The sequence below is a fragment of the Giraffa tippelskirchi genome, chromosome 6 (assembly GCF_054371585.1).
Source record: "Giraffa tippelskirchi isolate mGirTip1 chromosome 6, T2T-mGirTip1v1.2.pri, whole genome shotgun sequence".
NCBI lineage: Eukaryota > Metazoa > Chordata > Mammalia > Artiodactyla > Giraffidae > Giraffa > Giraffa tippelskirchi.
Genome location: NC_137280.1, coordinates 119,775,407 through 119,800,077, shown reverse-complemented (window position 1 = coordinate 119,800,077; position 24,671 = coordinate 119,775,407). Strand labels below are relative to the sequence as shown.

Below are 24,671 nucleotides of genomic sequence, written 5' to 3'. Positions count from 1 at the left end.
GTCTCCTGCATTGCAGGCAGATTCTTTACCATCTGAGCCACCAAGGAAGTCCAAGAATACTGGAGTGGATAGCCTATCCCTTCTCCAGGGGAACTTCCCAACCCAGGAATTGAACTGGAGTCTCCTGCATTGCAGGTGGATTCTTTACCAGCTGCGCTACCAGGGAAGCCCTCTCAGGAAGATACTGGAAGGTGTGTATGTTCTTTGAAAGAGAGTAAACTGAGAAAGAAAAAGCATGGAACTCAGGAGACAAGTGATCCAGCAAGAGTCCCCGTGTGAAGGTAAAGGATGGACTCAGATTAGCAGCGGTGCCTACAGAGTCACTATCCAGACTGAAGGAAAGAATGAAACACAGATTAACAGGGCATTTGAATATATTCAAAAAATACTTAGAGTTTAATCAGAGAATTAAAGGATAAATGATAATAGAAAGTCAAGCAATGAAATAGTATGTCAATTACTATGTACCTAATTTCAAGGAAACAAAACGTCTATCCAGAGAAAAATGACCACAGTACACTATATGGATGTTTATACCACGGTGGGTACTAACGCCATCATAACCTGGGTGCAACCATGTTTTGTAAAGACGGGGAAAGGGAAGTTATGTGCACCTATTCGATCGAAGGAGAATGATGCAGGGAAACTTAACCCCCATCTTGTATAACTGAAAGTCAAAAATAACATCTAAAACAAAAAATCAAGAAAATGATAATATAAGCACATTATCTAGAAATATGGTAACTATCAAAAGAAACAACTAAAAGAATTAAAAACAGTTACCTCCAGAAAGCAGAAACCAGAGGTGGGAGGCAGTGGGCTGCTTTTCATTATAAGCTTATGACTGCTTGGCTATGAATATGTATTCCTTTGATAAAAATAAAAGTTAAATTAAAAAATTACCCCAGCACCAGGAGAGCCAAACTCCCCTCTTGACAGTCTCATTCAATAAACATTCCTTGAATTTTTACTTGCCTCTACCCCATAATCACAGACTAGCCAGTTGTGAGTAGCAAGCATGGCATGATCTGGGGGAACGGGAAATTTGGGTCCCTTTATCCAAAGGTGTTCCCTCACTCTCCTGTGGCTGATACTAAAGCCACTCCAACAAGTCCTGTCATGTCATCGTTCACTGGATCTTAATACAGAGCATAACATCACCCAGTAGGCTACATTCTCTTCCCTATCTCCTTTTTCCAGGTGAGACAAGCTCAAACAGCCTCAGAGTCATGGTCCCATTCCTAGGGCTAGTAAATTGCCAAGGGGGTGTGAATCTAGGTGCTCCGTTTGTGTCTCACAGCCATGCCATACTCCCAAGCTAACCCTTGCCCCTCTCTCAGGGGCCTTCCACACATCACCCTCCAACCTCAAGAGGGTCACCTGCCCTCCTCGTGACAGTTTTACAGGTCTGCCTGTCACCCTGATGCTCTCAATAATTTGCACATGTTTGGGGAAAGTGGTGTCATCATCATGAGAGGAGAGAAGATAGGACAGGCATCATCGCACTTTGTCTGACAGAGAAGAGAAACAGACCAGGGGAAGAAGGGACGTGCCTCAAGTCACACAAGAGGAACCCAGGCAGCCTGTCTCACCTTCTGAGTCAGGTGGTCTTTCAGCTATATGGTAGCAGGCCCCTTCTTTGTGCTCATTCAGGCTTTGGGGTTGGCCTATTTGTAAGGAGGAAGACCCATTCATGAGTTTCCAAAGTCCAGCTTTGGGTTTACAATTCAGTGAAAATGGTGGCGAGTGAATGCAAAACAGACACTATGTTACCTGGCACGTGGTCAAGAAGAGAGGTCAGAACACAGTGGGGCTTGGCTGGAGGTGTAGGGGTGGCAGGGCTGAGGTCCAGGTGCAGAAATATGCAGGCTCGTATTTCTGCTGGGAGGCCCCAAAGGACAGAGACACACCTGGATGTCAAAGTGACCCACAGGCTTTAAAGGAAACACTTGGCTTCCCAGAGGAGTCCAGAGCTGTTACTGGGGACCAAAAGTGGAGCCGAGGGCAAAGTGGGGAGGGCATAGGGGATGACCCATGGCATCCCCATGGCAACTACTGCATCATCCCTCCTCCAGCTTCCAACAGGGGAGTCCAGCTGGGCACAAGGAAGTGCCCCCCACAAAGCATGTTAGATTGAACTGTACTGAAACGTTCTGCTCAAGTCTTTCCTGATGCTGACAACAGGCCACACACAGGACCAGACACAGAATGGACCCTGGTAAATACCTGCTGAAACAATCTGTAGACCCACAAAGCCAGTTGCTGCTCTGCATGGCAGCAAGCTGGCTCCACCCACCATATAGGAGGCTCTGGCTTCTTCCTAAAAACAAAAAATGATTCCAAGGATATCTATGAGTCTTCTTTCATTCCATCAAAGACATAAATGTTAAACTCTCAGACCCAAGGAAGTTCTGTATAGAATCCATCATCTCCCACCAAAGCCCTCACCCTTCTGTCTAGACCAGTGCTCCTCAACGTGTGGTTCCCCAGTTAACAGCAGCAGCAGCAGATGGGAACTTGCTAAAAATGCAAATTTCCAGGACCCACCCCAGACCTAATGAATCAAACTCTAAAGATGGGTGGGACCCAGGAATCTGCTGTCTCAGGCTATGCAGGTGACTCTGATGCAAGCTAGTTTGAGAACCACTGCTCGGGATAAATTCCTCTAAATTAAAACCCCTATACAAAGTGGGCTTCTTCCTCTGAAACAGAAAAAGATAGCTGGTGTCATAGATCACTCAGGATTAACATCAAACTCCTCCACAATCATTTATTCAGCATCTGTTCTACTTAGATCTAAGATACATACATAGATTTGGAAGTGTATATAATTATAGAAGGGAGAAATAAGTTGGCTCATTACAATTATGCATGTGTGTTTATGTCTGTGTGTTTTCCCCACCTTCTCCCTAAGACCCCCTCAATGTCCTGAGCGTGGGACTCAGTTAGCTTTCCCTGGATTTTCCCCTCAGTGTCATTCAGGCCACTCTTGGTGAGCTGGAGTTAAGCCAGCCTCCATCGACTTCATACCCAGCCCAGCCTCCAGGACTTACGGTCCAAGACTTGTCTGAAAACCCCAGAGGACATATGATCCTTCCTTCCTGCTCATTTCTTGCTTCCTTCCTTGCCCTCTTCCTGCTCAACGAGAGTCCTGTTGCATATGTTATGAAATGTACATATTTCAGCACATTTTTCCTGCCCCATGATCATCCAAGCACCTCTCTTTGGGCCTCCACATCTGGCTCCCTCCTCGTTTTTTCCCGCCCCTTCAGCTTTAAGATCCTCACAAGTCAGGGTGCCTCACCATCCAGGGTGCAGCACTGTGTTTCCTTGTTCCCATGTCATACGTGAATCAGGGCCCACGGGAATTTAAGGACAAGTTCTCCCAGCCTGTGTCTTCCAGCGGGGTCTCCCTAGGAGCATGCCACAGGCAAGCCCAGCTGGAGACCTGGGCCTGCAACATGGACCCCTCTGAAAGCCTCATGAAAGCATTCCAGGATGTAATAAACCCGTCAGGCCATGGCTAATTTATATCTGAGTGGATGATTTCCCATTTTTCAGAATGTAAATGTTTAGATTGCAGCATTCCCCTGCCTCGGCATCCGGGGTCCTGGCACGTAAGTGGTGGAATCAGCCCACTTTTCCACAGGGATCCTTAGATGGAAGAGCTGCAGTGCCAGCATCCTCCAGCCAGGAAGAGCTTCCTGCTCTCGATCCGCACATGTGTGCAAACCCCACCCCAGAGGCAGGCCACCAGCCTCGGCTTAGCATTGAGAAGTCACACTCTCGCTTTTACAGGCAACGGGAGGAGAAACGGAGCTTTCAAAGGCAGGACCTCAGAGGTGAGGGAGCACTCAGATTAGCTAGGTGTTCCAAGACAGCGCTCCTTTTATACTTCTTTCCAAAATGGTCTTCATTTGCTCTGGTCTCAGATACACTTTATTAGATCTTTTCAATGTATAAACAGGCAAGAGAAATAGATTAGTGGAAATAAATATAACACAACAATCCGAGGAAACAGTCCAGTTTGGCTGACTGAGCCCCAAGCCTCCCAACTGCTCGCTCTGTCCAGAGCTGCGTGCACTAACCCGTGAGACCCTGCCAGCCAAACACTCTGGGTGGTCCATCAGCAGGGGCAGCCCCCAGCAAAGAGCAGCCCCATAAAGAAAGCCAGGAGCCTAGCGAACCACTCATGTTTTCTTGGGTTCTGGACACAGAACAACCAGATCCCCAAGACTAAGGGGAACACCAGGCAAGAGGCCCCATGACACACTATTGGCAGCCAAGGACTTTAACAAGTTCAGCCAAACACACCCATCATCCTGGGGCCATGTTCCATAGATGGGCATCAACTAATGTGAGCACTACAAGCCACCAGCAGTTTCCTCCCTGGCAAAGTGAAGCTAAGAATGTCACCCTCGCCACCTGCAAAGAATGACGTGAGAAGTCCTGCAGTGCTGCAAGGGGAGGCCTGAGAGTCCTCGAAGGAAGTCTACTTCACCTATCCAAGAAGGCAGCAGAATGCTGCACCTCAGAGCACCAGCTCTGATGTGAGTCACACGGTCCAGTTTCGGTTCCACCTCACACAGTTCCACCTCTCTGAGCCTCAGCTTCTTTCCCAGTAGGATGGAGATGATACAGTATCAGTCTCTGAGGTTGTTACTGATCATTGACATGAACTGAGTGTTTACTGGCCTAAACCAAGGGGGAGCCTGGGGAGACCACCTGATAGTGTACTGTGGACCTGGTTAACTTTTCAGCCCACTCCCTTGAGTGCACACTGGCTGGATAGTGGCAGACAGTACTCAAGCAGCATTTATGAAAGTGAGTCCCAACAGGAAAGACCTGCAGAGAATGGCTGGGGGAAAGGCAGCCATGAGCCAGACCTGCTCCCTTGCACAAATGGGTTCTGACCCACCTGGAGGGCCAGGACTCAGTCATGACTCTCAGCTCGAGACACCACCACCCGCGTGGAGTAGCAGCAGTGGCATAGGGTCTGCGCCTGTCCTCAGGATCCATAGGAAACAGGAGCCAAGCTCATCTGGGCTCCCGACTTTGCTGTCACAGTGCCTGAGGTTCACCGAGTCCCCCAAGGACAAGGCTTTCAGGCACATGCTCAAAAGGGACCCCAAATTCCATCCCAGCTTTGCTCCAGGTCTGAAGCTCAGGGGCAGCACACAGTTCCACATCACCTCTGCAAGAAAGCAAACCCCACCCCTCCTTCAGCCCCAGAGGCTAGTCAGGGTGCCAAGGGGCCTCCTCCTGTCCCAGGGCTCCGCACCCCAAGCCTCATCCAGCTGCCTGCTCAGCCCCATTCCCCTCCTGGTCCGGGCGACCACACTGTAAGGATTAGCAAGGACCCCTGCCCCCAGCCCAATCATTTGCAGTCTGTGCTTCCTCGCTCGGCTCACCCGGCTCACCCGTGTGACTGCCCCAGCACTTCCTGGCCGATTCTAGCCACGCAGCACAAGCCTTCCCTGATCCACCACCGGGCAGCCTGGCTGGAGGTTTTATTCCATTAATTTTCATCCTGATAATTGGAAGCAGCTCTCCTCACTGCTCCTGTAGGATTTAATGAGCTACATAACATCACATTTCCCACGGAGGCAACTTAAACCTACATTTCACCCCAGGGATGCTGCCACTTCACCCTGCCCCATGGACACCAACCTGCCCCAGGCCGTGCTCAGAGCCAGTATCTACTCCTTCCTGGGGTCCAGCATGCTCAAAGCAGGGCCAGTGGCTCCAGCCCCCACAGGAGTCTCCGCCAAGCCCCCGGTAGACAGCAGGGCTGAATCCTCTTTGGACCCACGTCCACATTATAGGCACATAAAGACCTTTATTACCCATAAAGCAAAATTCCTGCAAAGCCTTTCCATCTCGACGTACCACATGCAATAAAGTGACTGCTGCTCACACACGGCCCTTACACGTGCCAGTCTCTACCCTCACACACTGCAACCAGAGCACACCCATACCCACCTGACCTGTGCATGCGCAGGGGTCCAAACCCCAGCACTGGCACCAACCAGCTGAGTGATCTGGCCCGTCACTTCATCTCATTGAGGCTCATTGCCTCCCTCTGGAACACGGAAGAGCAATAATGCCCAGTTCCCCTGACTCCTAGGAAATCCAGGGTGAATTTTATCCATGCATTCACCACTGATCGAATAGCCAGTCCCCTACCCTGTACTGGGCCTGCTCTGGGCTCAGGAGACACAACAGTAACCAGAATCATCCACACCTTCAGGGTGCTTCCGTTCTAGCAGCAAGTAATGAATGAACTTAAATGTCAAGTGATGCAGAATGCCATGAACACAGGGAGACAGGGCACGGTGGGAGGGCTAGGGGCTAATTCAGACTGCGAGATTTAGTGAGAAACCAGTTCACACATGTGACCACCATACAGCTAGAAACTACATTGATTACAACAGTATACTAGGTTAATACACTAGGAATTATACACTACCATTGGCTCTAGGCTGTGATGCCGTGTTACCCCGCCACACAGCTCAGCTGGGCTCATTGAGCTCTCAGGTCCCTGCAAAGTCAAAAGCTTAGGCAGCCTCACAGGAGCAGCCAAGATCTCTGCGGCTTCGCTGCTGCCACTTCATTATCAGATATGACTTCTAGGGGGCTCAACCCAGTGACAAGTATACCTCTCCCATCCTTACCCCTGCCACCCAAATCCTCCTGCCCCTCCTCACACTAGGTACTTCCCTGGTGGCTCAGACAGTAAAGAATCTGCCTGCAAATGTACGAGAACCTGGTTCAATCCCTGGGTTGGGAAGATCCCCTGGAGAAGGGAATGGCTACCCACTCCAGTATTCTTGCCTAGAGAATTCCGTGGAGAGAGGAGCCTGGTGGGCTACAGTCCATGGGGTCGCAAAGATTGGACACGACGGAATGGCTAACATACACAAACACACACACACACTCCTCAGACTGAGTCTGCATGTCCCCTCAGGACCTCGTCTGTCCTGCGTAGGGACCAGCACCCAGCAGGTGCTCTGAAAGGGTAAGAGAACTAAAGCTCAGAGCGTTGTGCAGCCCCTAGAAGAGACCACCTACCCTACGCCACACATAGGCAGGAATCCCATTTTGTCCACATTAGCTATAATGTTCAGACAGGGCAAGAGACTCCTTCAACACCTCTCCATTTCCTGCTCTGAGGGGACTGTCACTCACCTCAGTAAGCAGATCAGACAGCTCTTCAGCTCAGCACACCTCAGCAACCAGGGTGATGGGCCAGATCCACTAACCCCAGCCAGCAGCCAAGGCTGCAGAGGGGCAGTGAGGTCACCCAGAGTTCACACTGGTATACAGCCTGTCCAAAGGGAGAAGACTTGACCCATCCATGGCTCACCTCCTGCAGGGCCAGACAGGTCTTCCAAGCCCAGGGGTGTGTGACTGGCCTTCCTCTGCATGCCTGGCCTCAGGCTGAGCCACTCAGCTGGCGTGGAGTCAGGGCAGCACTGGCCCTTCCATCATAGGGGCGGAGGGCGACACTCACCTTCTGCAAACATCCGCCCCACATGCCCTCAATGACTGTCACACAGTCCCCTCTGCAAGGAGCAGTCGTTGACAGCAAGAGTCTGCTGCAAGCACACTGCGTGTACAAAACCTCCCAGGTGGAAAGCATGGCATTGTTAGGGGCCGAGGTGGCCAGGCTGCAGGGGAGCAGGAGCAGAGCCCAGGGGAGGCTGAGGCAGGAGCCAGAGATCCTGGGACAGGGGCTCATTGATACTGATGAGGGCTGAGCTGGGTGAGGTGGGTCAAGACACGTGTATCCAGCAGTAGTCCCAATGAACAGTCAGGGGCACCATGTTGAGAGGTGGGCACTGTTTCCTGAATCCACAGGCAAGAGAACTGAGCCCCCAGGACCAAGAACAGCAGCGTTCCCGCACAGCTGAAAGCACGTGGATCATGGGGACACTGAGCCACAGGCTCCCCATTATATACCAACAACCTGCCCCCTGGGGATGCCTCCTCCTTCAACTGCCCCAGGGACCACTCAGAAACCCAGAGCCAGGCGTAAGTCCATCCACCTGCCAAGGGGTTGTCCACTGGCTGGGGTGGGGGGAACCCTGAGCCTTTTGAGGAGACCAGAGTGGTGTTTCCCTCAGGAAACTCCACCAGGACACAGGAGAGTGGAGTCTCCACAGGGCGTGGGGTCAGGGATGGTTCAGCCCCACCCAGGTTGCCCGACCTGCTGTGGAACGAGGGTTTTCACACACAGCGTGAGCCGGGCATGCTTCCTCTCCCATCTCCACGCTCCGGGCAGTTTGACGAGGCCGCTCAACCACCTTTCAGTGAGGTCAGAAGGTGAGCATCCGTCAGGGCCGGGACCCTCAGACCACACCCGTGTCACCTGGGAACTCCTGGGGCCGTAACACTTCAGCTTGGCACCTTGGCAGCTACCTGATGCCACAGCTGCTCTAGACCCCAGACTGCAGGGCCAGTAAAATCTGACAGGGAACTAATGCTTCCACTTCTTTTCTGGAACGGAGAGGGGTAGGGTCACACTATCTCTGCTCACACACCTCCAGAGATGGGAAGGGGCCTCAAGGTGGCCAGGCCCCTAGAGGATACTCTGATGGGAAGTTCCTCCTCCTGGTGAGCCCACACCTGTCTATTATTTCTGTGGCCCGGCCTCGGTCCTCCCGCTGAGGACACGCCATCAGACCACCTCCTCTTCTAGCCAAGAGCCGTCAGCTACCTGAAGACACCATGTCCCTCATCAACAGTCACTGATGGGGTGGCGGCCGAGTGCCAGGCGGCAAGTGAGGAGACAGAAGTGAGCTAAGAGCCCTGCCCTGCCGTCTGCTGGGGGGAGGAGGCCGGCGAGGTGGTAATGTGGTCAGGGAGACAGGCAGTCTCACAGAAGCGAGCCGAGAACCATGTGAGCACAGAGGAACGGTGTGGGGGTCCGGGTTGGGGTGGGGAGGTGGACACCAGCTCTTAGTGGTCAAAGAGAGCTTCACAGAGGGTGCCATGCTCAGAGCGGACCTCCAGTCACGACATGAAAAGAACATCTCAGGTACAGAGAAGAGCAGGTGCCCAGCAAGGCCCAGGACTGCTGGCTTCTGAGAGGCACAAAGGCCAGAGGCCAGACTAGGGCAGGCCTGGGAGCCACTTCCCTACTAGCACCCCCACGGGTCACCTGCTCCAAGCTCCTGGCCCTCTCTCCAGGGCTCCTGGCTTCTCCCAGCCTCCTGGGCAGCACAGAGTCCTCTGGGGTAGAGAGCTCACAGAGCTGGTCCTGGTGGTGCCCAGCATTCATTCACTCACTCACTCATGCGCTCTCACACCCGTACACACGCAGTTTCTCACACCTTCTGGGCCCATCACAGGGCTCGACTCTGTAGCCTGGGAGACCTGTCCAGCCACTCACACTCCTCCCTCTCCTCCCTGGACCGGTACCAAGCGAACTGTGACGGGTGGCAGGGGGTGGCCTGAGTCACCATCCCAATCACTCTTCCTTTCTCAAGAAATTGTAGCTCCTCCTCTGCTCCTTGCATGGAGCTGGCTGGGAGCACAGAGAAGATGGGGCGCCACAGTCTCCCCTCTTGGAGAGCTTGCAGTCTTCTCGCACATTATGAAATGACACCCCCCCATCCCCTCTCCACCAGAGCTTGTTCACTCAACCAATAACTCATCAAGGTCCTGCTCCACTGTCAGCACCAAACAAGTATATTTAAAAGTCTCCACCTTAGGTCACCGCACCCCTCGGACCTCCCAATCCATGGACTTATCGAGGCCATGTGGCCCTTCCATCCTGGACCAGCTCTGCTGTACACCCTGGCTACACAGATATAAACCTGAGGGTTGGGGTCCTGGCCTTCACGAAGCTGACTTTCTAGAGGGGAGACATAATAAACCTGTAAACAGATACGAAACTCCCTGGTGGCTCAGACAGTAAAGAATCCGCCTACAACGAGGGAGACTCAGGTTGGACCCCTGGGTTGGGACAATCCCCTGGAGAAGGGCATGGCAACCCACTCCAGTATCCTTGCCTAGAGAATTCCATGGACAGAGGAGTCCATGGGGTCACGAAGAGTCGGACACGACTGAGCGACTAAGCACAGCACATGAAGATAAACAGGTGGCAGTGGTACTTAGTGAGCAAAGAGGTGCTGTGAAAAGCCATTTGCTACCTTTCTAAGCTCTTAGGTTTTGATTCTTAGGCTAGGTATGGGGGATTTTTCCCCTCTTATACCATCAGGCGGAGAAGGCAATGGCAACCCAATCCAGTACTCTTGCCTGGAAAATCCCATGGATGGAGGAGCCTGGTAGGCTGCAGTCCATGGGGTCGAGAAGAGTCGGACACGACTGAGTGACTTCACTTTCACTTTTCACGTTCATGCATTGGAGAAGGAAATGGCAACCCACTCCAGTGTTCTTGCCTGGAGAATCCCAGGGACGGCGGAGCCTGGTGGGCTGCCGTCTATGGGGTCGCACAGAGTTGGACACGACTGAAGTGACTTAGCAGCAGCAGCAGCATACCATCAGGATGGGCTAGGTGATGCTGCAGTAACAAATAGCCTCAAGCCTACACAACACACCCACTGCAAGTCGGCTGGGGTTTCTGCCCTGCCATCTTCACTCTGGGGCCTGAGCAGACAGATTAGTTATTCTCTGGATTTCTGTGCCAGAGGGAAAGGGAAAGTAAGACGAATTACATGGCCACACTGAACATCAGGGGAGAGTGAAGCCCAGTCCTACCCCATGGCCAGAAGGAGAAACAAAGATGTAGGAGGCAGGACCTATGACTGCCAGGGTGGACGTTTGTTTGCTGGATGGAATCCTGGAGTCAGTGGTGAAGCAAGCCTGTGATCTCTAAGAACATCATCACTGATGGACAGGTAGCGATGGCAGAGGGAAGTGGGTCGTGCACCAGGCCTCTCTTCTCTCTGTGCCCTGCAACGGGCCTTTCCTCGGGCCAGGTCTCCTGCAAGGTGTACGCCCATCCTGAGTATGCAACCCCGCACAAGTATGACTCCCATCCTCCTCCTCCGCCTCGCCCAGAGCAGCCTTCCAACGCATCACGTAAATCCCTTCATGAGGCACAAGGCGGTCTGGAGCAGCAGCCTGGGATTAGAAAGCAGTCATATTTCCCCATCTTTCCGCAGACTCCAGTGTGGTTCCCTTGGCTCTTTTCTCCCACTACACGGGCCACCGAGGACAGGACCTCCGATTCTGATGCAACCGTGGCTCCTCTGGGTGAGGCCAAGAAACTCCCCAAACCATAAAGATGTCCAAACATTGGCCCAGCTTCCTCCAAACAGACATAAACCGCCTCACTCACATCCGGGCCCACCACACCCCTCCCGCTGGGGTCTCAGGCACCATCTGGCACCTCCACCCTCAAGCAGCCCACAGCTCCACGGTGGCGGGAGTGGGGATAGGAGAGGGACTCAGCCACACCCTACCCCAGCTCCCCCAGGGCTCCGAGGGTCGTGGTGCCTTTGATGATGCCTGCCTTCACCCTTGGCTGAGCAGCGACTGCCTGCAAGCTGGATTCGGTGCCAAGCCGCCCAAAATCCAGTTATTTTTAGTCTGTTTGTTTATCTCATTTCAAGCTAACTCTGTGTCACCACTTGTTATCATAACAGAGAGCACCTGGACGTGTCTCGGAAAGGCAACAAATAAGCTCTGGAGAGTGCCGGGGATTGCCAGGAACACCAACCGTGTTTCCAGCCTGATGCCCCGATTGCGACAAAGCAGATCTCTTTCTTCCCTCCACATGAAAAGCCTAATCCAGGTAAGCCAGCCAACAATGGCTGCCTGGCCTCCCAAGACCTTACTTCCACCTCATCACCCCTGCGCCCGGTGATGGACGTCACACTTGGTGACATCAGCCTGGCACAGGACTGAGGGCAGGTCCTGGCCAGACACCAGGGCCCCCAGATTGTCCATGACTTCTCTCTCCTCTGCATGCCAGCCTCGAGCCCACCTGTCCACCCAGAGCCAGAGCCGGCGGGGACCAGAACAGTCTTGAGGGCAGGACCACACACTCATCTATTCGGAGAAGTCAGGAGGGCACAAGAACAGTCATCCTTGCCGAGTCCTGTCGAGCCTGTCCTGAGAGTCCCCAGACCATAGGGGCAAAGCCAGCATTCTGCTACCACAGCTGGATGTCGCAGGGCACACAACAGTCCCCAGAGGGGCTGATCCAGGGTGTCACCCTCATTCTGCTCTGACTCCTATGGGTTCCAAGCCCTCTCTTCTCCTGGCTTCTAGCACCACCATCAGCACCATCACAATGGCTCCCACTGGCTAAGCACCTGCTATGCCCAGACTCTGCACCGGGCTCTTTATAGACAGTGAGCTGCATGGCAACCTCCTCCTCAGTGAATGACAACAGAAACCTCAAAAGCCGAAGCCGTCATCCACGTCTGGCTCTGCCTGGCCCTTACCCCTGGTTGTGAAGCAGAAAAGGTCCAGAGCGCCCACTGAAAATGCTTCTCCACCTAGACTCCCCCAGGATTCAGGGCTCCAGGTCCAAGCTTAGCCAGCGCCTCCCAGTGGGCACCTGCTGTGTGCTAGCCATGAGTGACGTGCTGGAGACCTGCAAGGAGAAAGCAGCCATCCCTGCTCTGCAGAGGGACTGGCCTGGTGGGCAGGCCTGTGCCCAGCTCACAGAGAGAGCCCCAGGAGGCCTCTGTCAGAGTAGGTCCCCCTCCCCACCCCACTCTCCTCCCTGACCCAGGCCCTCATCACCTGGGCCACCCGTGTGGACTCCCACCCAGCCTTTGGGAGCGTCTCCTCCTTTCAGTCCACTGACTCATAACTAGGCAGCTCTGACCATCGCTCTTCTGCTTAAAACCTTCCTCACCCCTCATCCTCTCCCTCAACAGTTACTGAGCAACCACCACATTGCCAGGCCCTGGGCCAGGAGCCCTGGCCGCAGCGGCAGCGGGATGACAAGGCTGGTGGCCCAGGTGAGGAGGGAGTGCTTGTTCCCCCAGACAGGACTCGACCTCCAGCTTCCACAGGCACTAGCTCTGCGCTCAGACCCATGGCCTCAAGTGTCACACCTGCCACTCACCACGCCTGCGGGCTGTGATTATGACCACAACCATCACTGCCACTCCAGTCCCTTGGACCCTGGAGACTGATCCCCACAGTGGCCCCTGGGCAGAGAGATCAGGTCAGTGTGGCCGAAGAATGACACCTGGGCAGCGCCTCTGACTTCGATCTCAGGGGATGTAAGCGTGGAGTTAAGGAAGAAGAAGATTGCAGGCCTGGGGAACAGATCAGACAGAGGCCCAAAGGCACAGCGCGTGTCTGGGGAGGGCGGGTTGGCAGATCCGGACAAAGATAGAGTTTGGAGGGGAGCACTGGAGGCAGGAGCCGCTCAGAGGGGGGACTTCATTCTTATCCATAGAGGCTTACTAGGCGGGCAGTCCCACACCCACAACTGTCATCAAGGGGAAGGAGTTCACTAAGGAGCCACAGTGGTGAAGTCAGAGAGCAGGGTAAGAGACCAGAGTCAGGGAGGAGCCAGGCGAGAAGTGCTGAGAGCTCGCCCCCTTGCTTTGGAGCTGGAGGCACGGCGAGGAGAAGGCAGAGTGTGGAGAACAGGCCTGAAACCACGGGAGCTCACAGGAGCAGGGGGTGGGAGCTGGTCCACGCACCAGATGGACACATGTGGAGTTCACCCACCACCACCATGGGCCCCGCAGCACAGAAAGCTCCAGGCAGCAAGGATGCCCTGGCCTGGAGCCTCGCATCTTGGTGAGAAGCAGGGTGTCCCATAGCAGCCACCTTGGCTCTAAGTCCCAAGAGTGGGAGGCTCTAGAGACAGCAAGGCATCAACCTCCTAGCCTTCAGGCAGAGCTGCCTGTCAGGCAGGGAGAAGGTTGCCCCCCACTCTTGCCCAGGTCTAAAGAGTCCAAGTTCTCTTCTCTGTCACCAGAGAGAAGTGAATTCAATGCCATGTCACCGCAGCACTCCAGGCAGGCAAACTCCTCCCCACCTGACCCTTGGCAGAGTGGCCCAGGCAACCCCGTCCCAAGTCTCCTTTGCCCCTTCCTGACCAGCGTATGTCACTCAGCAAGCATTGGTTAGTGGGCTCCAGAGAGAGCAGGCCTGCCAGTGAAAGGTCACGCCACCACTCATGTGGCCCTCTGCTTAAACCTGCCTGGAAGTTACACATGGCTTGCAACACACGCAAAAGAGCTCAGCAACCCACAACTGTATCAACGCAGACCAAAACTGCAATGAATTACCACTTTTCAACCATCAGATTGGCAAAGATCAGCACAGTTGATACAGTTCCTCATTAGTGGAGATATGGGGAAGCGAGCCACTCACACCTTGCTGGCAAGACAGGAAAAGTGGGACGACCTCTGCGTGGGGTCACATGGCAGCATCAGGCCAACTTCAAAAATGCGTATCTGCTTCGATCGGCACACTCACTGTGGGGATTTCTCCTGCTCACGCACATGTTAATGAAGACACTCACTGTAGCAGGCTCACTTGTTAACAGCAAAAACAAGCAGCAACCACAAAGCCCATCCATGGGGCACTGGTCCAAAAATGTATGGCCTGGTTACATAACAGAATAATACGCAGCCAATAAAAAGGACGAGGCAGCTCTGTGTGAGCTGATACAGAATGAGTGTCGAGATGTGCCAAATATTAAAGGGAAAAAAAGCAGTCAGGCAGATTGGCATATAGAGTACACTGCTATTCACAAAAAGAAAAAGCTTGGAGGTATCAGATATATGCACAAGCCCTGACACCTGTATGCTTGACTGAGCACATCTCTGGCAGGACACAAAGGACGCCCTGGAAACCATGGCTGTCTCTGCGGGAGGGCACGGATGGCTGGAAACAGGCAGATGGATGCAGTTGTTGCTATCTACCCTTTTGCACCATATACCCTAAACAAGTGTCACCCAGGGTCCATATTACCTTAAGGAAATCAACAAGGAACCCTCTTATGGGACAGCGTTTCTCATGCCTGCCCCATCTAACATAAATTCTTCCGACTCCTACACCAGGAGATCTCAGACAACTGTACCCATGTGCTGTTTCCCCCAAATCTTCAGTGCCTGACTCTGTGCCTGGCACACAGGGTGGCTGGGAAGGGCTTGGGGTGGGAGGCGCCAGCACCTCCAGTTTCAGGGCCTCCATGTCTTCCTGGAAGCCGGCAGAAGCCAGAGCTTGCTCTCCCCTCTCAGGAGGATGGGGGAAAGGCCCTGGGCAGTGGGCAGGGCCACCAGCCTCCAACTGTATTGCCCTGCAAGGAGCAGTCCCCTCCCCCACAAAACACACCCATGAAGCTACCGCTCCAGGTCCTGGAAGGACCCTTGAGGCGGGCACAGCCCCTGCACTGCACCTGCAGTGAGCTGCCTATGGTCCGGGGAATGGCTACATTGACTAATTTCTGTACATAATTCCACCCAGGATGAGTCAACAGCAGGGAAGACAGGAGTCCCCACAGGCCGGCCCCAAAGCTGTTGAGAAGGTAGGAAAGCAGAACATGGGGACCCCAGCCGCTGAGAGAGGCCTCCCAGCCCCCTCTGATCAGGACACCGCCACCTGAGGTGCTTCCTCGAGGGTCCCCCAGGGTCTGTCACAGGGTCAACCACCCAGGACGGGAACATGGCCCTGCCCCTCAGCCTCGCCCAGGCGGGCCCCTCACTGCCGTGGGCCTCTGCTCCGTCAGCAAGGCTGGGCTGGGCCAGCCACTCGGCCAGATTCCACCTAACACCCTGCAGAGGCAGCCACTGATTACGCAACACCACCATTTATCAAGCCCGCGTCCCGTAGCAAGTCACCGTGACCTGGCGGTGGGCCCAGGGGTTGACCCTTTTATCCATACTAGGTACCCGCCTGAACAGGCAGGCTTTTCCAGAGGCTCAGATTCTCCTGCACCGCTTACTGTCTGGGTCACCTAGGGCCAGCCCTTTCACTTCTGGTGCCTCAGTTTCCTGGCCTGTAAAATGGGCTCTCTCCAGGTTGTTGTGAGGACTGAATGGGCTCTTCAGTCCAGTGCACTTAGCACTTGGTAAGAGCTCAGTAACTGGCCACTGCCATCAGAATTCCCAGGAAATCCATCCTGTTCTGCTATCCAGGGCCACCCCTGCAGCGTGCAGGTCTGGGCAGGGAGGGGCAAGAGGAGGAGGTCCAAAGAGAGAAGGCCACTCCCGCCTGGCCTGGCAATTTGCAAAGACCAGTAGCAGCACCTCCATCCGCACCTTTGTTTGCTCTCACGGCTCTGCTCCCCGGCACTGGCCTTCCCATCCCAGCCCCTGCTTCTGGAGCGGCAGCAAATCCTTGTCAGCAAACAGCATGTTAATTGCTTCTTGGCGGGGTTTCAAATGATATCACAGGACCTGGCTGCTCAATTTGAGCGAATGGAAAGGAGGAAGGAGGGGTGCCCAGCAACTCACTCAGAGCCCAGGATGATGGGAGCTCCAATTACTAATTAATTGACTGCTCAGATGGAACAAATCTGAAACCCCAACAGGTTGGGCGAGCAAGGCCTGGGCTGCCCGCCAGCCCCTTTCATCAGAAGCGATCAGGGCCCTAGTCCTGACCACCTTCAGGAGGCGCAGCCCTGAGTCCTGCAACTCGTGTCCAGAGAAGCCGACAGAGTCAGGGACCCTGCTCCGGCCAGGAGGGCTCCTGGGCCCTTCACTAGATCGCTCCTCCTACTAGCACATGTTGAGCTCCCAGATTCACCCCTGGACTCTAAGTTCTGGGGGGGCAGCCTCATCTGTGGTGCTCACTGCTGCATCCCAGTCCTAGCACAGGGCCTGGCATAAAACAAGAACATGATGAAACACTGAATACTAAGTATGGTGCCGGGTTCCTAGGACACAGCACTGCACAAACTCAGATCTTGGCCCCACCGCTCATGTATTCTGGGGCTGGGATCGCCACTGTCAACCAAATAAACAACTAGAAACAAAACAAAGGAAGAGGCCCTTGGAGGCAGGGGAATGACACGAGTGGAACTTGTCCTCAACTGGGAGGCCAGGGGACCCACACGCTAGAGTGAGGACAGGGCCAGGGGGACTTCTTCCAACCGGGGCTCCGGCACCACCTTCCACCACAGAAGACCACCCACTCAGGAGTCTCACCTACCCCACCAGGTAGGGTAGGGTGTGGGCTGAGAGGATTTCCTGGAGAAACCATGCCTCCGGGGCACTGCCTGCTATGGTGGGGGGCATAAGCATGAACAGACACACGTGGGGCCCTGAGATGCCTAGACCATGTGGGACACCTCCAAACTCCCCAGGCACTTCACTTGAGAGTCAGACCATGGTGACGCTCGCAGAAGACCCAGATAACCATCCTCAGGGCCTGAGTGTCAAGATGCAGCCCCTGCCCCATCTACCTTGCGCTCCTGAAAACTCACAAGGGCATGTTTCTGAAAGAGTGGGTTTGGGGAGGGTGAGGCACAGGCCTGTGTTCAGCAGGCACGACTCTGCTCCTCCTGATTGTGACATCCGGGATGAACAACCCAGCCACCTTTTCTGTAAGATGGAGTCAAACTGTCAGCAGCGCGTCTGCCACCACGTCACACAGACAAAAAGACAGGTACACAGACCCCTGAGGCTGACCAGTGATGACTTTAGCCCCCTTCCTTCCTTGTCTGGTCATTATTGGGGTGTGGTATAGGAAACCACCCTGGGCCTCCATTTCTACTTGCCTCTGCCCGTCTTTCCACCTGTCCTACCTTTTACCACCCCAGGTATATGCGTGTACTCAGCTCCCACCTGCCTCCTCTCTAAGTCAGGAATCACACACTCTGGCTTCTGTCCCACCCAGAACTGCCTGACATTTGGAAAGTGACAAATCATTTTGAAATATCACCTGTATCAATATTAGTGACGGCTCCAGAATTTCTACAATACAGGAGCTTAAAGGTGGTTGTCCGCTTGGAAGGGGGAGTGGGGCTAGAAACACAGTATATTTACAAAGATTTGGAGTTTATTTGGGGTCTTGGGGAAAGTGTTGATGGAGACCAGGGACAGGGCACCTTTGACACCACCACCACCACTGTTGTTAGTAATAACAGCAAAGAACACTTCCATTGATAGTACCAAGAGCTTTACATGCAATGTCTCACTTAATTCTCATCATATCCAAAGAGGTATTATCTCCATCTGATAGGTAAGTAAACTGCGGTTTAGAGAGGCCAAGTAGCTTGCCCAAGTTCTTGAAGCTGCAGAAGAAGAAGCAAGACTTGCACCCAGGTCCGTCAGATGGCACACCCACCACCGCCGGTTAGATGCAACTTCTGCCCTCCCAGCCGTGCTCCTCAGCTGCCATGCTCCACTCCCCGCCCACTCGAGGACACCGTCCCACCCACCCGACCACCCAGGCCGCCAAGCTGCAGCTGGAGGGCTTCAAACTTCAAACTTCCCGCAAATGCATTTCTGAGCAGGATCTTTTTTTTTTTTCCCCCAGCAAGAGGCTGAAAAAGCTATCCCTCTTGGTCACTGCTGTCTAGGGCTCTTTAAAACATTATGGGGGCTCAGATCAACTCCAGAGGTTGGTGGGTACTCGCTCAGGTCTGTGTCCCTGGCGGGGGACCCTCCCCCAACTGAAGAAGTGTGGGGGCTGCCCCAAATTCCCCTCTGAGGACCGTGCTCCCTCCCCGGACACACCTGACAGGTTCTCTCCTACAGATGCCAGCCGGGCCCCTGAGACCTCAGCACACAATGAGGCCCACACCTGCGAGGAATGTAAATCCTGGGGCTCTGCACAGGGCGGCCGGAGCACGAGGAACGGCAGCAAATCCCAGGATAAAAGCAGAAGCCATCCTGTTGACAATTCATTCATGCTTCTCCCCCAAATCCATCCACAACAGAACTGTTAAGCTCAAGCTTCCTCTCCTGTTGCAAACAATTGTAAAAATGATTGGTATCTGCCCTCAGTGGAGAGCCCATCTGCTGCATCCCCAGGCTAAATCTTTCTGGAAGGGCTGCATGTGTGAAAAATATGCATTCCCCAAACACACAGATAATGGTTACTCTTAGAGACCCTAATCACTCAGCTCAGAAACGACAAAGGCAAAGGCTGCCAACTGCTGACTTTCTGGAGCCTGTAGGCCAGCCACAGACCCTGGACTGGGCACCCAAGGGCAGGCAGGCTCAGGGTTGCATCTGGAGACGGGACTGTTCTAAAAGGCAGCATCTTGGTGCTCGACCTCCTGTAACAAGTCCCCTAGACTCCTGCCTGAGCCTCTCCCGTGTGTGTCTGTGGCTCTGAAATCTCATCTCAAAGTAGAAAGGAGGGCGAGGGTTAGAAAGAAAGCTGAGATGGGGCCAGGACACCAGGTTCTGGTCCTGGCTTTGACACTGGCTACGCTGTCAGGGAAGACCCTTCACGTCTCTGGGCTTTGGTTTTCTCATCGGGCAGTTTGCAACCAGTGCCTTCTAGGGCCCCACCTAGTTGACATCCCGTGAGCAAGACGCACAGATTGAGAGACGTTTAAGCCAGAGAGCACAAAAGCGCCCAGTGCCGATAGCCGGTCCCCAGCTAAGCTAAGCCAGGGAGGCAGCATCTGTGGAACAACTGGGCCCTCACTGGATATGCACACACAGAACTGCAGGGCTGATGCAGACAACTGAAGGGGGAAACATCTTTTTAGCTTGAAGGGGCCCAGAATTGAGGCACGGATACACTGATGTTTTTTTTCTTTTTTACATAAAATGCTATCTATGATGAAAGTACCTTATAGTTCCTCCCTTTCTCTCAGCAACAGCCTTCATTTCACTGGAGGATCCACCCTCCCACACTGTCATTACCTGTGCTGTGCATAGTCGTTCAGTCACATCTGACTCTTTGTGACCCCATGGACTGTGGCCTGCCAGGTTCTCCTATCCATGGGATTCTCCAGGTCAAGAATACTGAGGTGGGTTGCCAGGCCCTCCTCCTCATTTCCACGTAGGGTGGAGCAAAAGTCCCATCTACGCTAATTAGCACACGGCCTTCCCCTGGACAGTAAATGGTTCAGAAGAGGGCATATGACCAAAGCCAGTCCGATCACAATGAGCTCCAGGACCTCCTAGGAATGCTGGGACCAAGACTCCCCATCTATCCCACTAGACTGAGTCAGAGGATATGGGGGCAGAATTGCTACAGTCATCTTTTCACCATGTGGGGTCTAAGAACAGGACTAGCTTTACTTAAAGGAACAAGGAATGGGGAGAATGAAACCCTGTCATGGAGACAGTCTGGGTGCTGGATCAAGCCACACCTGATCTACCCACAGGTTATTCAGAGAATATTAAGGAAACATGACATCTGATTCCTCCCCCTCCTAATCTCTCTTAGAAGTTCTTTGCCAAGTGAGAGATCAGAAAGACTCACAAGCACATCCCCCAGCTGGAAATGGATTCATTCAATCATCTCTTAATTCTACAAATATTTACTGAATGTCAGCTCTGTGCCACCGATAGCGATCAGGGCACAGTCCTTTCCCTCAAAAACTCTCAGATTTGGGGGAGGAGGGTGCGGGGGACACAACACCACAGATTGGCAGCTCTGCTGCTGCTGCTAAGTCGCTTCATTCGTGTCTGACTCTGTGCGACCCCATAGACGGCAGCCCACCAGGCTCCCCCGTCCCTGGGATTCTCCAGGCAAGAACACTGGAGTGGGTTGCCATTTCCTTCTCCAGTGCATGAAAGTGAAAAGTGAAAGTGAAGTCGCTGAGTCGTGTCCGACTCTTCGCGACCCCATGGACTGCAGCCTACCAGGCTCCGCCGTCCATGGGATTTTCCAGGCGAGAGTCCTGGAGTGGGGTGCCATCGCCTTCTCCGGATTGGCAGCTCTACTGCAGTGTAATGACAACTCTAACAGAAGATATATGGGGGCTGGGGACACACAGCCCCTAACCCAATGGATGGGTCAAGGAAGGCTTCCCAGGGGGTATCTGAAGGCAACCACACACCCTCTTAGATTTAGAACAGAAAAAGCCTTCACTAACTAAGCTCATCTGTCCTTAAGGTGACCCTGTGTCCGAGGCTGGACAGGGATGGCCAACCCCACTTTACAGAGAAAGAGGCAGACACCCAGGAAATGGAGGGAATGCCTGGTTCAGCTTCACACAGGAAGTCTGGGGTTCAGAGAAGAGAACCAAACCTCACAATCACGTACATCACAACATCCTCTCTGACTGGCTGACTGTACAGGACTCCAGAGTTGGCATCAGAAGGACAAAGACCAGCCGTCTGCCCCCAGAAGATGTCTGGAGTACCCCAGGAAGGTGCCACAGGGAGTCCCAGTGGGCCACACTGCTGGCCAGGGAGAGGGCCCTACATGCCTGCCACCAGTGCAGCAGCCTTCCTAGACACCTCATCACAGACCCAGGCCAGGCTGTGTCGTTAGGGAAAGCTTTGGCAAAGCCCAGAGCTGTGACTGCATCTGACAAGGCCTACGAGGATGGCTATGGGTATTGTGGCCACTGACCCAAGGGGTAAGGGCAAAGGCCAGAATCATCCCACACACAATCCTTGCTCTGAGGACAATCAGGTCCAGGACAGCAATGCAATTTAATCCTCTCTTGCCTTTTTTTTTTTTTTTACCATTAAATGATGAATACCAAAAGAAAAGCTAAAGAGATTAAAAGCGTGGACTTTGGAATCCATGCTCAGGACTTTGAGCCCATTTACTAGGCTGTATATGATGTTTCTTTAAATAATATTAACAACTAATAAATAGTCACTTAGGGTTTTTTCAGTTCAGTTTCCTTATGTACCATGGAGCTGGCATCCACCACCTAGGGCTTATAGGTAGCACAGATAAGGGACAGAGTTGGGCTTGTTGTTGTTCTGTCACTAAGTCGTGTCTAACTCTTTGCAACCCCACGAACTGCAGGCTTCCCTGTCCTTCACTATTTCTCGGAGTTTGTATAAACTCATGTCCATTGAGTCAGTGATGCCATCCAACCATCTCATTCTCTGTTGCCCTCTTCTCCTCCTGCCCTCAATCTTTCCCAGCATCAGGGTCTTTTCAAATGAGTCGGTTTTTCTCATCAAATGGCCAAAGTACTGGAACTTCATCTTCAGCATCAGTCCTTCCAATGAATATTCAAGGTTGATTTCCTTTAGGACTGACTGGTTTGCTCTCCTTGCTGTCCATGGGACTCTCATGAGTCTTCTCCAGCACCACAGTTCTTAGTAAATGTTTAATTAACAGCAGCTGTAGTAATACAACTAGCAATACTGTCTTTTGATTATTATTACTAATCCCACATAGAGAGGGCCACTCTCTGTCCCCTGGAGAAAGTATACACATCACTAGTAAGGGCACACTAATTGAAAACAATAAAGTAAGTATTGGGGTCTAGACTAATCTGTTTCCATAAAGCACCCCCCTCCTCCTGAGAGCCCCAGAGCTGGGGCTGCAACACCATTGCCTGGCCCCTGCTTGGGTTTTCCTGAACAGCCATACAAGGACCTCGCCTATCAGCAATCTCAAGGCCAGGGGTCAGAACCCTCACTTTCTCCACCTGTGAGGGGGTTCCAGCCACTTAACAGAGATTTCTCCACACTCTCAGGTCCCTAGAGTCCCAGGGCCACCAGTTTAGGACACCATAGTGTAACTGTCCGTACATTCCTTCAGCCAAGGGTCAGCTTTCTAGAAAGCATGCCTGGCTGGCCACGGTGCCAGCCACCTGGAGGCTCCTCCTGAGGGCTGCCACAGCCCGCTGAGCCCAGGGGCTGGAAGAGAACAGACTGAAGCCACCCTGGTCTCACTGGGAACCAAGAGCTCACCTGGGGGGCCCAGGGCAGGGCAGGAGGGCAGGCCCTGCGGAGATTCCCAGATCACATGTCACCAGGGCCCAGGAAGGCAGTGGAGGTAAGAAGGGGCCTCAGGCAGGCTCAAACACCCCCTCCTTGCCTGGTCTCTTCTCCACTTTCCCTCGAATAGACAGCCTCACGGTTCATGCGGCCTGAAATCCCAACATCATCCTCCTCCTGGTCCGCCCCTGGGTGTCTCTCCCTGAAGCTGCCTGAGCTCCTAAGGCAGCAGCCCCACCTGCCTTGTGCTCACTCTTAAGTGCCTGTCCTCTGCTCACAACACAGCCCTGCTGAATCTGTCTAGCATCTGCCCCATCCTGGGCACTTCTAGTTCCCAAATGAGTGTGTATGGCCCCATCCCTCAGGCGTTCACAGGGTAGATATAGCAGCAGCAACAGTGTCAATAGCCTCACAAGAGCTGCCCCCAAATGCCCCCTGTGTGCCAATCTCTATGCCAGAGTGGTCTCCTATTTTGAACCTTGCAACTTTGCAAGGTAAGCATTCCATTCTCCATCGTACAGATGTATCAACTGAGGCGTCAAAGAGCTACCGTGTCTTCTCCAGGACAGAGAGAGCAAGTGCAGAGCTGAATGAGGAATCCGGGACTGTCTATGCAGAAAGAACATTTACTTCAGAGCTGGCTATTTGCATACCATCTTCACTACTATTTGTTCAATATTATTTCTTTAAATAATATTAACACCAACAGAGTATGCATTATCTGTCAAGCACTTTCTAAATGCTTCACGTGCATTAACTCGCTCGGTTTCACAACAACCCTAGAGGGAGGGTCTCTTATGATCCCCAGTTAGAGAGAAAACTGAGCAACAAGTCCAAGGTATCACGGTCTGTAGAGGGAAGAGCCAGGATGTGAACCAAGCAGTCTGGCCCCAAAGCCCTGCTGTTACCAGCACACTCTGCTGTCACCCACAGACTTCAGGTCTCATCCTTGGTTCTAATGCCTGAGAAGCCCCAAACCTGAGATTGCCTATGTTCCTGAACATCTTTTAGTATACATCAGACACAACCGTAACTATTAACTTCAAAAAAAGTACCCCAAGGGGCCTCCTAGATTCACTGTGGGCACCAGTGGTCATGCACAGACCACACTCCAGGAAACTCTGCCTTGGGGAAAAGAGAACCCAGGTAAGAGAACAAAGATCTAAAGGGTCCGCAGCTGTGCCAGAGCCCCCATCAGTCTGGCGCTGGGTAGACAACAGCCTAAGGCTTGGGGACACAGGGCCACCTGGAGGAGACAGAGATGATGGAGCTTGGACCGACAGCTCAGAAGGAAAGCAGATCATCAGGGCACTCAGACTCCACATGTGGTGTGTTCTGCTCCGTGGGGGCCCGAGGGGGACGGGTCCTAGAGAGGCCGAGTCCCAGCAAGGGCACAGAGGGGATAGAAGATCCAGGGCCGCCCCTCAGCTCCTCCTCCGGCACCTCCCCCAGAGGAAGTCCTGTCGCCACACACCCTCCCCTCCGGGCACTTCACCCCTTCCTTCCAGCTCTTTCCTTAGCAACAGGAGATGATTCTCTTGGTAAACAAAAAACTATTTTTCTTTGCCTCAAAAGTCACCTACAATGGGACATGCCTTTACCCAGGTATTGTTCGAGTCTTGAAGGCCAGTCACCACGTCACCCAAGCAGACCTCTCCACACCCATAGCTGAGACATGGTGTCACTTCCCACCACCCGTCCTGCCCCAGCTCCAGCATGGCGACACCAATGGGTCCATCTCAGGGAAACAGGAAAGGGGACACTGCGGCCAATACTCCTCTGCTTTTCCATCTCCCCTCCACTGTTTCCGGGCTCAGAAACGGCACCAAGTGGCCCCTCCAGTCATTCCTTAGGCGGCACAGACACAACACCTACTGGAGCTGCTCCTAGAGACCAAAA

The 24,671-nt window shown here is 53.4% G+C and overlaps 1 long non-coding RNA gene across 1 annotated transcript in view; it reads right to left on the bottom strand.

Moving 5' to 3' along the window:
• Positions 1–24,671, bottom strand: part of LOC145510755 (uncharacterized) — a 241,913-nt gene that overhangs the window by 216,911 nt on the left and 331 nt on the right. The gene's annotated exons all lie outside the window — the stretch shown is intronic.